Here is a 9,472-nt window from a genome sequence, read left to right as displayed (position 1 = left end):
CAAGAACTCTTCTCGCCTATGACTGTGTCCTGTTTGATAACATTTCAGTGGCCAATGAGAGTATCGAATCTAGCTCAGAGTGAAAGAGTGGAGCAGAATGCCCTATCTTTAATAGGAGGAGTAAAGAATTGGGGCCGTCAATGCAATCAATCAAACACACATTCATACAGGTTTATACTACTCTTTGATAGCTCTCCTGAGTATGATGTACTATAATTTGCTTAATAATTTCTCTGTTTATGTATGTTCAAATTGATCCATTTGAACATCCATAAATAGAGAAATTATTTCTTTGCAATTACAGTCAGTGCTGCTGTAGTAATGGAAATAACAAAAATAAACAAACGGGGCCTAATTAAACTTAAAAACTGTTGCACAACGAAGGAAACTATAAGTAGAGTGAAACGACAGTCCTCAGAAAGGGAGAAAATGATAATAAATGAAACAACTGACAAAGAACTAATCTCCGAAATATACACACAACTCATATAGCTGAATACCAGAAAACTGAACAGCACAATCAAAAAGCGGGCAAAAGACCTAAACAGACAACTCTCCAAAGAAGACATAGAGATGACTAATAAACATACGAAAAGATGCTCAACATCACTTGTTATTAGAGAAATGCAGATAAAAACCACAATGAGGTATCATCTCACACCAGTCAGAATGGCCATCAACAAAAAGTCCACGAATGATAAATGCTAGAGAGGGTGTGGAGAAAAGGGAGCCCCTTTATACTGTTGGTGGGAATGCAAACTGGTACAGCCACTATGGAGAACAGTGTAGAGATTCCTTAAAAAACTGGAAATAGAACTGCCATACGACCCAGCAATCCCACTGCTGGGCATATACCCTGAGGAAACCAGAATTTGAAAGAGATACATGTACCCCAGTGATCATTGCAGTACTATTTACAATAGCTAGGACATGGAAGCAACCTAGATGTCCATTGTCAGACGAATGGATAAGGAAATTGTGGTACATACACACAATGGAATATTACTCAGCTATAAAAAGGAATGCATTTGAGTCAATTCTATTGAGATGGATGAACCTGGAACCTAGGCTGTTGAGTTGTATCTCATTTATTAGATTTATTCTCAGGAAATGTATGGTTTTTGTTACCATTGTTAATACCATTTTATAAAGTGTATTTTTTCTGTTTGTTGTTCAAGTGCATTGAGACTCCTAATTTTATATACTAAACTAATATCAAACAAACCTGCTATCCTCTTGTAGTCTCTGAAATTATCAGCATTCTCACAATATTTTCTAAAAATAGTGACAGTTTTCCAAATTCTTCTTTCTTCTACTACCTACTTTTTCCCTCTCTTTTGCCTTATGTCACTGGAAGGATCACCTAATTTAATGATGAGAAACATCTTTTCTTCTGATTTATAAAAGAATGTTTCAAAATTGAGTTTGTAATCTGCACTGAATTTTGATAGAAGACCTTCCTCAGGAAGAGAAGTTTCCTTCTATTTCTAGCTTGCTAGTAGTTTTGTTAAATTACTAATGTGATAAAGTTTATCAAAGTTGTTTTAATTCTGTCATATGAAATGTGCATATGGTATTTTTCTCCTTTAATATGTCATTGAGATAGATTTTTATTAGTAGTTATACCAAAGTTAATAGTCCTTATATTCTTGGGTTAAATGTATTTCTCAAACTATTGCTGATTTTTTTGGAAAGAATTTTGTTCAGAATTTTCTGTCTAGTTCATAAGTAAGATCTTCCTGTATACTTTTTGTTTTACTGTCCTTATCTATATAATTTTATGTGACAACTATACTGTCTTCCTTAAAATAGTTAAGAAATATTCCCTTTCATCTTTCTCATGTTAATATCTTCTTATTTCTAAGGTTTTCTGCCATTTTCCTATGGTGTATTTGCTGTATATTAATTTCTTTTTTCCTGCCTCTACTTTAGGAATCTGAGATTTCATGTTGTTTGTCAACTCTGGACAATTCTAGGCCATTTAAAAAAGGTATTGCCTCTCCCTTTTTCTCTCTAGTCCCTCAATATGAAACTCATCTTTAATTTATATTGGGCATTTTCATTCTAACCTCAACATCTCTTCATTTCACTTCAGTAATTTCCACAATTTTATACAGTGTATCTCTGTTCCATGTTCTAGATAATTTCCTTAAATCTATTTTCCAGTTAAATGACTCTCTTTAGCTTTTATTCTATCTTTAGTCATTTTAAGACTGATATTTTATTCTCCTTTAAATTTTTACTCTATTATTTCATATACCTGTGAATAAAATGTTGCTGTTTGTACCACATGACTTTGGCTAATTCTGCTTTCTTTGGATGGTAGTGTGTATAATTACAATTTTTTATTCCTCTTCTTTTAAAAACATTGGTTTAATATTTTAATATACACATTTAGTAAAATATAAACTTATCCAATATTTCCATTCTATTTCCCTCAAATAGAATATTTTCATTCTGATTATCCTTCTTCCTATCTCACATGTCATTGTTGTCCAAGATTTAATTTTCACTAAATTCTCCCAAATTGAATATTATTATTATTTCACAGAATCAATGTTTGTTTAGATTTACTTACTTGTGTTTTACTGTTTATATCCAATTTCTTATTTCTGGTTTTAATTTCTTTTTTTCCTGAAGAGGATCCTATAGACATTCTTTCTGTAAAAGTTATTGACAGTATTGATCTTGTTTGATTTGTCTAAAAATGTTTTTTATATTACCCTCTTTCTGAATAATTGTTATAAAATTCTGCATTGAGTGTTAATAGCTTTAAATAGTTCAGTTCAGTTCAATTCAGTCGATCAGTCGTGTCTGACTCTTTGCGACCCCATGAATCACAGCACACCAGGTCTCCCTGTCCATCACCAACTCCCTGAGTTCACTCAAACTCATGTCCATCGAGTTGGTGATGCCATCTAGCCATCTCATTCTCTGTCGTCCCCTTCTCCTCCCGCCCCCAATCCCTCCCAGCATCAGACTCTTTTCCAGTGAGTCAACTCGTTGCATGAGGTGGCCAAAGTATTAGAGTTTCAGCTTTAGCATCAGTCCTTCTAATGAACACCCAGGACTGATCTCCTTTAGAATGGACTGGTTGGATCTCCTTGCAGTCCAAGGGACTCTCAAGAGTCTTCTCCAATGCCACAGTTCAAAAGCATCAATTCTTCGGCGCTCAGCATTCTTCACAGTCCAACTCTCACATCCAAACATGACCACAGGAAAAACCATAGCCTTGACTAGATGGAACTTGGTTGGCAAAGTAATGTCTCTGCTTTTTAATATGCTATCTAGGTTGGTCATAACTTTCCTTCCAAGGAGCAAGCGTCTTTTAATTTCCTGGCTGCAATCAGCATCTGCAGTGACTTTGGAGCCCAAAAAAATAAAGTCTGACACTGTTTCCCCATCTATTTGCCATGAAATGATGGGACCAGAAGCCAAGATCTTTGTTTTCTGAAGGTTGAGCTTCAAGCCAAACTTTTCACTCTCCTCTTTCACTTTCATCAAGAGGCCTTTGAGTTCCTCTTCACTTTCGGCCATAAGGTTGGTGTCATCTGCATATCTGAGGTTATTGATATTTCTCCCGGCAATCTTGATTCCAGCTTGTGCTTCCTCCAGCCCAGCGTTCCTCATGATGTACTCTGCATATAAGTTAAATAAGCAGGGTGACAATATACAACCTTGACGTACTCCTTTTCCTATTTGGAACCAGTCTGTTGTTCCATGACCAGTTCCGACTGTTGCTTCCTGATCTGCATACAGGTTTCTCAAGAGGCAGGTCAGGTGGTCTGGGATTCCCATCTCTTTCAGAATTTTCCACAGTTTATTGTGATCCACACAGTCAAAGGCATTGGCATAGTCAATGAAGCAGAAAGAGATGTTTTTCTGGAACTCTCTTGCTTTCTCCATGATCCAGCGGATGTTGGCAATTTGATCTCTGGTGCCTCTGCCTTTTCTAAAACCTGCTTTAACATCTGGAAGTTCACGGTTCACATATCGCTGAAGCCTAGCTTGGAGAATTTTGAGCATGACTTTACTAGCGTGTGAGATGAGTGCAATTGTGCGGTAGTTTGAGCATTCTCTGGCATTGCCTTTCTTTGGGATTGGAATGAAGACTGAGCTTTTCCAGTCCTGAGGCCATTGCTGAGTTTTCCAACTTTGCTGGCATATTGAGTGCAGCACTTTCACAGCATCATCTTTCAGGATTTGAAATAGCTCAATTGGAATTCCATCATCTCCACTAGCTTTGTTCATCGTGATGCTCTCTAAGGCCCACTTGACTTCACATTCCAAGATGTCTGGTTCCAGGTGAGTGATCACGCCATCGTGACTATCTTGGTTGTGAAGATCTTTTTTGTACAGTTCTTCTGTGTCTTCTTGCCACCTCTTCTTAATATCTTCTGCTTCTGTTAGGTCCATACCATTTCTGTCCTTTATCGAGCCCATCTTTGCATGAAATTTTCCCTTGGAATCTCGAATTTTCTTGAAAAGATCTCTTGTGTTTCCTATTCTGTTGTTTTCCTCTATTTCTTTGCATTGATCACTGAGGAAGGCTTTCTTATCTCTCCTAGCTGTTCTTTGGAACTCTGCATTCATATGCTTATATCTTTCCTTTTCTCCTTTGCTCCTTTGCTTTTCACTTCTCTTCTTTTCACAGCTATTTGTAAGGCCTCCTCAGACAGCCATTTTGCTTTTTTGCATTTCTTTTCCATGGGGATGGTCTTGGTCCCTGTTTCCTGTACAATGTCACGAACCTCCGTCCAGAGTTCATCAGGCTCTCTATCAGATCTAGTCCCTTAAATCTATTTCTTACTTCCACTGTATAATCATAAGGGATTTGATTTAGGTCATATCTGAATGGTCTAGTTGTTTTCCCTACTTTCTTCAATTTCAGTCTGAATTTGGCAATAAGGAGTTCATGATCTGAGCCACAGTCAGCTCCTGGTCTTGTTTTTGCTAACTGTGTACAGCTTCTCCATATTTGGCTGCAAAGAATATAATCAATCTGATTTCGGTGTTAACCATCTGGTGATGTCCATGTGTAGAGTATTCTCTTGTGTTAGTAGTTATTTTTTCAGTGTCTTTAGCCTTCTGTGATTGCTATAGAGAATTATGTTATTAACTTATTTTTCTCCTTTGTAAGCTGTGGTCAATCTCTAGACCCATTTACCATGTTTCCTTTGTCAATGTATTAAGGAGTTTTTCTAACATGTTTCTAGGTGTGGGTTTTGTTTTATTTATCTTGCCTAGGATTCATGGTTTTGAATGGTGAAAATTCAGTTATGGAAAATTCTAGCCAATATCTCTTGACTATTTCTTTTCTTCAATTCTGTCTCGTCTCTCCTCCGGGAATTCCTATACTTTTCCTCTATATTAAAAAATTCTCTTTTGTCTTTTCCATTACTTTATAGTTTCTTCAATTTACAAGGCATTACTTTTCTATTTTGCTGTTTTTAATGTCTTAATTAAAGAATATTCTTTGAAAATTTATTTATTTATTTATTATTAATTTAAAAAAAAATTTTATTTAATAAATGGTACAAAGCACATGCCAAAAACATTAACAGTTAAAATTCGACCAAATGAAAAAATACTATCGAATACACAGTTGTAAAAAGCTACATTAAGTTATTTTACAACTGCCTCAAGCTGCTGAAAATTTATTGATATTCTGTTTTACTTTAAAAAAATGACTGGCTTCATATTTTGGTAATGACAATTTTAATTTAAAAATTTTTAGCATATTTATTTTATATCTTCATTCACTTATTTCTTCATCTAATGTTCTGGAGGATCTATTTCAGGTGTCTGTTACTTCTCTTGTGTTTGCTGCTGTTGGTTATTTTCTTTACATGGTCTCTAATATTGCATTAAAATTATGTACAGAGGTAAATAGAAACTTGAATTTTTGAGGATAATACAAGGGTACTGCTGTCATCATTTGCTGTGCAGTTAAATGCAAGTTTTTTATTTTAAAGCACATCTTTATATTTGGTATATGATTATAATAATTGAACTAATCATACAATTTAATGATTAATTTTGGTAGAAAAATATGTTACACAGCATAATAATAAACCATTATGGGATCTTGATATATACAGAAAATTGTGTGTCATATAGTGTGAGGATAGCTTTACAAGAGTCGCACAATAATTATTTCCTGTGAAAACAGGAAGGCTGCCAAAATATGGGAAATGTACACTAAAATTATAGCACTAGGTTTTTCCCCCTTTTAAGATAATATAATTCTTGTTTAGAGAGATTAAGCCACTTACCCAAGTTCTCAAAGCTAATAAGTGATAGATATGTACTCTAATTCCAGTTTGAGTTCGAAATCCATTGTAATCTCTACTCATATTGACTTCCACTGAAAATCTCCAGTGTCACAGCCTGACCGTTATTGTACATCCTTTGGTTTCTATCTAGATACATGGTAGTCCAAATACAAGTAGCATTTTGTACCCCAAGTTATATCTTGGGGTGGTCATATACCAGAGTTCTGTCCGGAGGAATAGAAATGGTATGGTATCCTTGTCCCTCAGTTGAGCGGGTAGAACTGATTCCAGGACCCTTGCCTTCCTGCCAGATACCAAACTCCCCATGCTCAAATCCCTTATATAAAATGACACAGCACAATGGGCTGATTATACATCTGCTGATAAGGAGGGTCAAGCAAAGGAGAAGCCTCAGCAAGATGGTAGGAGGGGTGGAATCACGTTTAGAATCATACCCGGAAAACACCTACTTCTACTTTATTGACTTTGCCAAAGGCTTTGACTGTGTGGACCACAACAAACCCTGGAAAATTCTGAAAGAGATGGGAATACTAGATGACCTGACCTGCCTCTTGAGAAATCTGTACGCTGGTCAAGAAACCACAGTTAGAACCAGACATGGAAAAACAGACTGGTTCCAAATAGGGAAAGGAGTACATCAATGCTGTATATTGTCACTCTGCTTATTTAACTTATATGCAGAGTACATCATGAGAAACACTGGGCTGGATGAAGCACAAGATGGGATCAAGATGCTGGGAGAAATATCAATCACCTCAGATATGCAGATGACACCACCCTTATGGCAGAAAGTGAAGAAGAACTAAAAAGCCTCTTGATGAAAGTGAAAGAGGAGAGTGAAAAAGTTGGCTTAAAAGTCAACATTCAGAAAACTAAGATCTTGGCATCTGGTCCCATCACTTCATGGCAAATAGATGGGGAAACAATGGAAACAGTGAGAGACTTTATTTTGGGGGGCTCTGAAATCACTGCAGATGATGACTGCAGCTGTGAAATTAAAAGATGCTTGCTCCTTGGAAGGAAAGTTATGACCGACCTAGACAGCATATTAAAAAGCAGAGACATTACTTTGCCAACCAAGGTCTGTCAAAGCTATGGTTTTTCCAGTGGTCATGTATAGATGTGAGAGTTGGACTATAAGGAAAGCTGAGCACTGAAGAATTGATGGTTTTGAACTGTGGTGTTGGAGAAGACTCTTGAGAGACCCTTGGACTGCAAGGAGATCCAGCCAGTCTATCCTAAAGGAAATCAGTCCTGAATATTCATTGGAAGGACTGATGCTGAAGCTGAAACTCCAATACTTTGGCCACCTGATAGGAAGAGCTGACTCATTGGAAAAGACACTGATACTGGGAAAGATTGAAGGTGGGAGGAGAAGGGGATAATAGAAGGATGAGATGGTTGGATGGCATCACTGACTCAATGGACATGAGTTTTAGTAAACTCCAGGAGTTGGTGATGGACAGGGAGGCCTGGCGTGCTGCAGTCCATGGGGCTGCAAAGAGTTGGACACCACTGAGCGACTGAACTGAACTGAACTGATGGAGGGTCAACTGTATGTGTGATTTTCAGATACAGATTGTAAAGAAAAGGGCGTGTGGTTCATTTCCACTTTCTCCTTTGTTCTTGCTTGATTACTGATGGGCTTACAGAAGATCAAGTTTAAGGATGTACCCATGTTTAAAAAAAAGCTAAAAAAAAAAGACAATTTTGCTATGGTCTTTGCTAGATTTATAATACAGTTAATCCTTGAGCAATGCAGGTGTTAAGGGCACCCACACCTACCACAGTCAGAAATCCACGTCACCACAGTAGGTAAATTACCCCTATTGAAGGTTTCATATCCGCAAATTCAATCAGTCTAATTATGTAGTATATATTTATTGGGGGAAAATTCCGCATATAAGTGGACTTCAGTAGTTCAAACATGTGTTGTTTAACAGTCAGCTGCATGAAAAACCTAGTATCAACTTTTAAAATACAAATCACATTGACTAGATATGTTCAAAAGTTTCAAAAGAAGATTCCACTCCCCATTTTATTATACATTTATTTCCCTATAGAGGAATAATGTCATCACATTAGAAACAAGTAGGAAACTATGGAGAAAAAAAGTCACCCATAAATTCACACCTTTTCTTTCAGATTTTGGGACTTTTCTAGCTATTTTAATAAGCTTTATTTTAAACAAAAGACATATAAACACAAGTACCAAAAATAGAATATCTTATTTATTTTTTTCAATTTCCATGTTAAGCTATATATTTATATATTTCTACCTGGGATTAAAATTATCATTTTAAGTGAGTGCATGGCACTCTGTGGAGACGCTGCACTTATTTAACTGGACATTTTATATTGTTCCCAGTTATTTTCTTTGATAAATTTCATTTTCACCATGTACTGGAAGGGCCCATTTTAGAATGTTACCTCTGGGTCTCACTTTCTTTCTCTTTGAAAGAAGATAATGATGGTACTTGTTTTTAAAATCCTAGAGAAGATTAAATTCACACTTGCTCCTTAGGTGTACAGAGTAGTTCCTGGCACATGGTAAATGCAAAGGATAAAACATTTCAAAATCGTATGTTTTAATTGCTTGAGTTGATTGAAAAAGATAGACTTGATGAAGTGTAAGCAGAAACTAACTCTATTCCTTCTCTCTTTCTCCCTCAAAATCTGTTCTTTTTCTCTTTCTTAGATGGAAATTTTATGATTTTACTGTCTCTCATTGGTAATAAACTAAAAGACCTCTGTTTTGATGATAAAAAATCAAGTCTAGTCTCATAATTATTCCATCATTGCAATACAGTCTAGAGTAAAACTTAAAACTTTGAACTCATACACAATCTGAAGCTTCTGTCCAACTAATCCTTGTACCTGATCCAGACTGGGAATCCTGATGTGGGAGAAGAAGATGTATTACTTTCTTTATCAAGGCTCCATGCTCTCTCCCCTCCTACTTTCTAATAAAAGTTGCTAAGTAATAGCAATGTTGAAAATTTCCTCATTTTATTTTTTTCTCCCAGATAAATGTCACGGCTTTTTTAGGGGTTTAAGACAAAAAGATTTGCCTGGCAAGAAATGATTAGCATTTTTTTTTTTGAGAATTAACTGATATGGATGTCATTCAGCTTTCTTACAGAATTCTTAACAATCTAGTCATTGAAAGTATGGCC

This window comes from Moschus berezovskii, chromosome 10 (assembly GCF_049115385.1).
Source record: "Moschus berezovskii isolate FMDL1 chromosome 10, NW_MosBer_1.0, whole genome shotgun sequence".
Classification (NCBI taxonomy): domain Eukaryota; kingdom Metazoa; phylum Chordata; class Mammalia; order Artiodactyla; family Moschidae; genus Moschus; species Moschus berezovskii.
Note: the sequence above shows the minus strand (reverse complement) of the source record.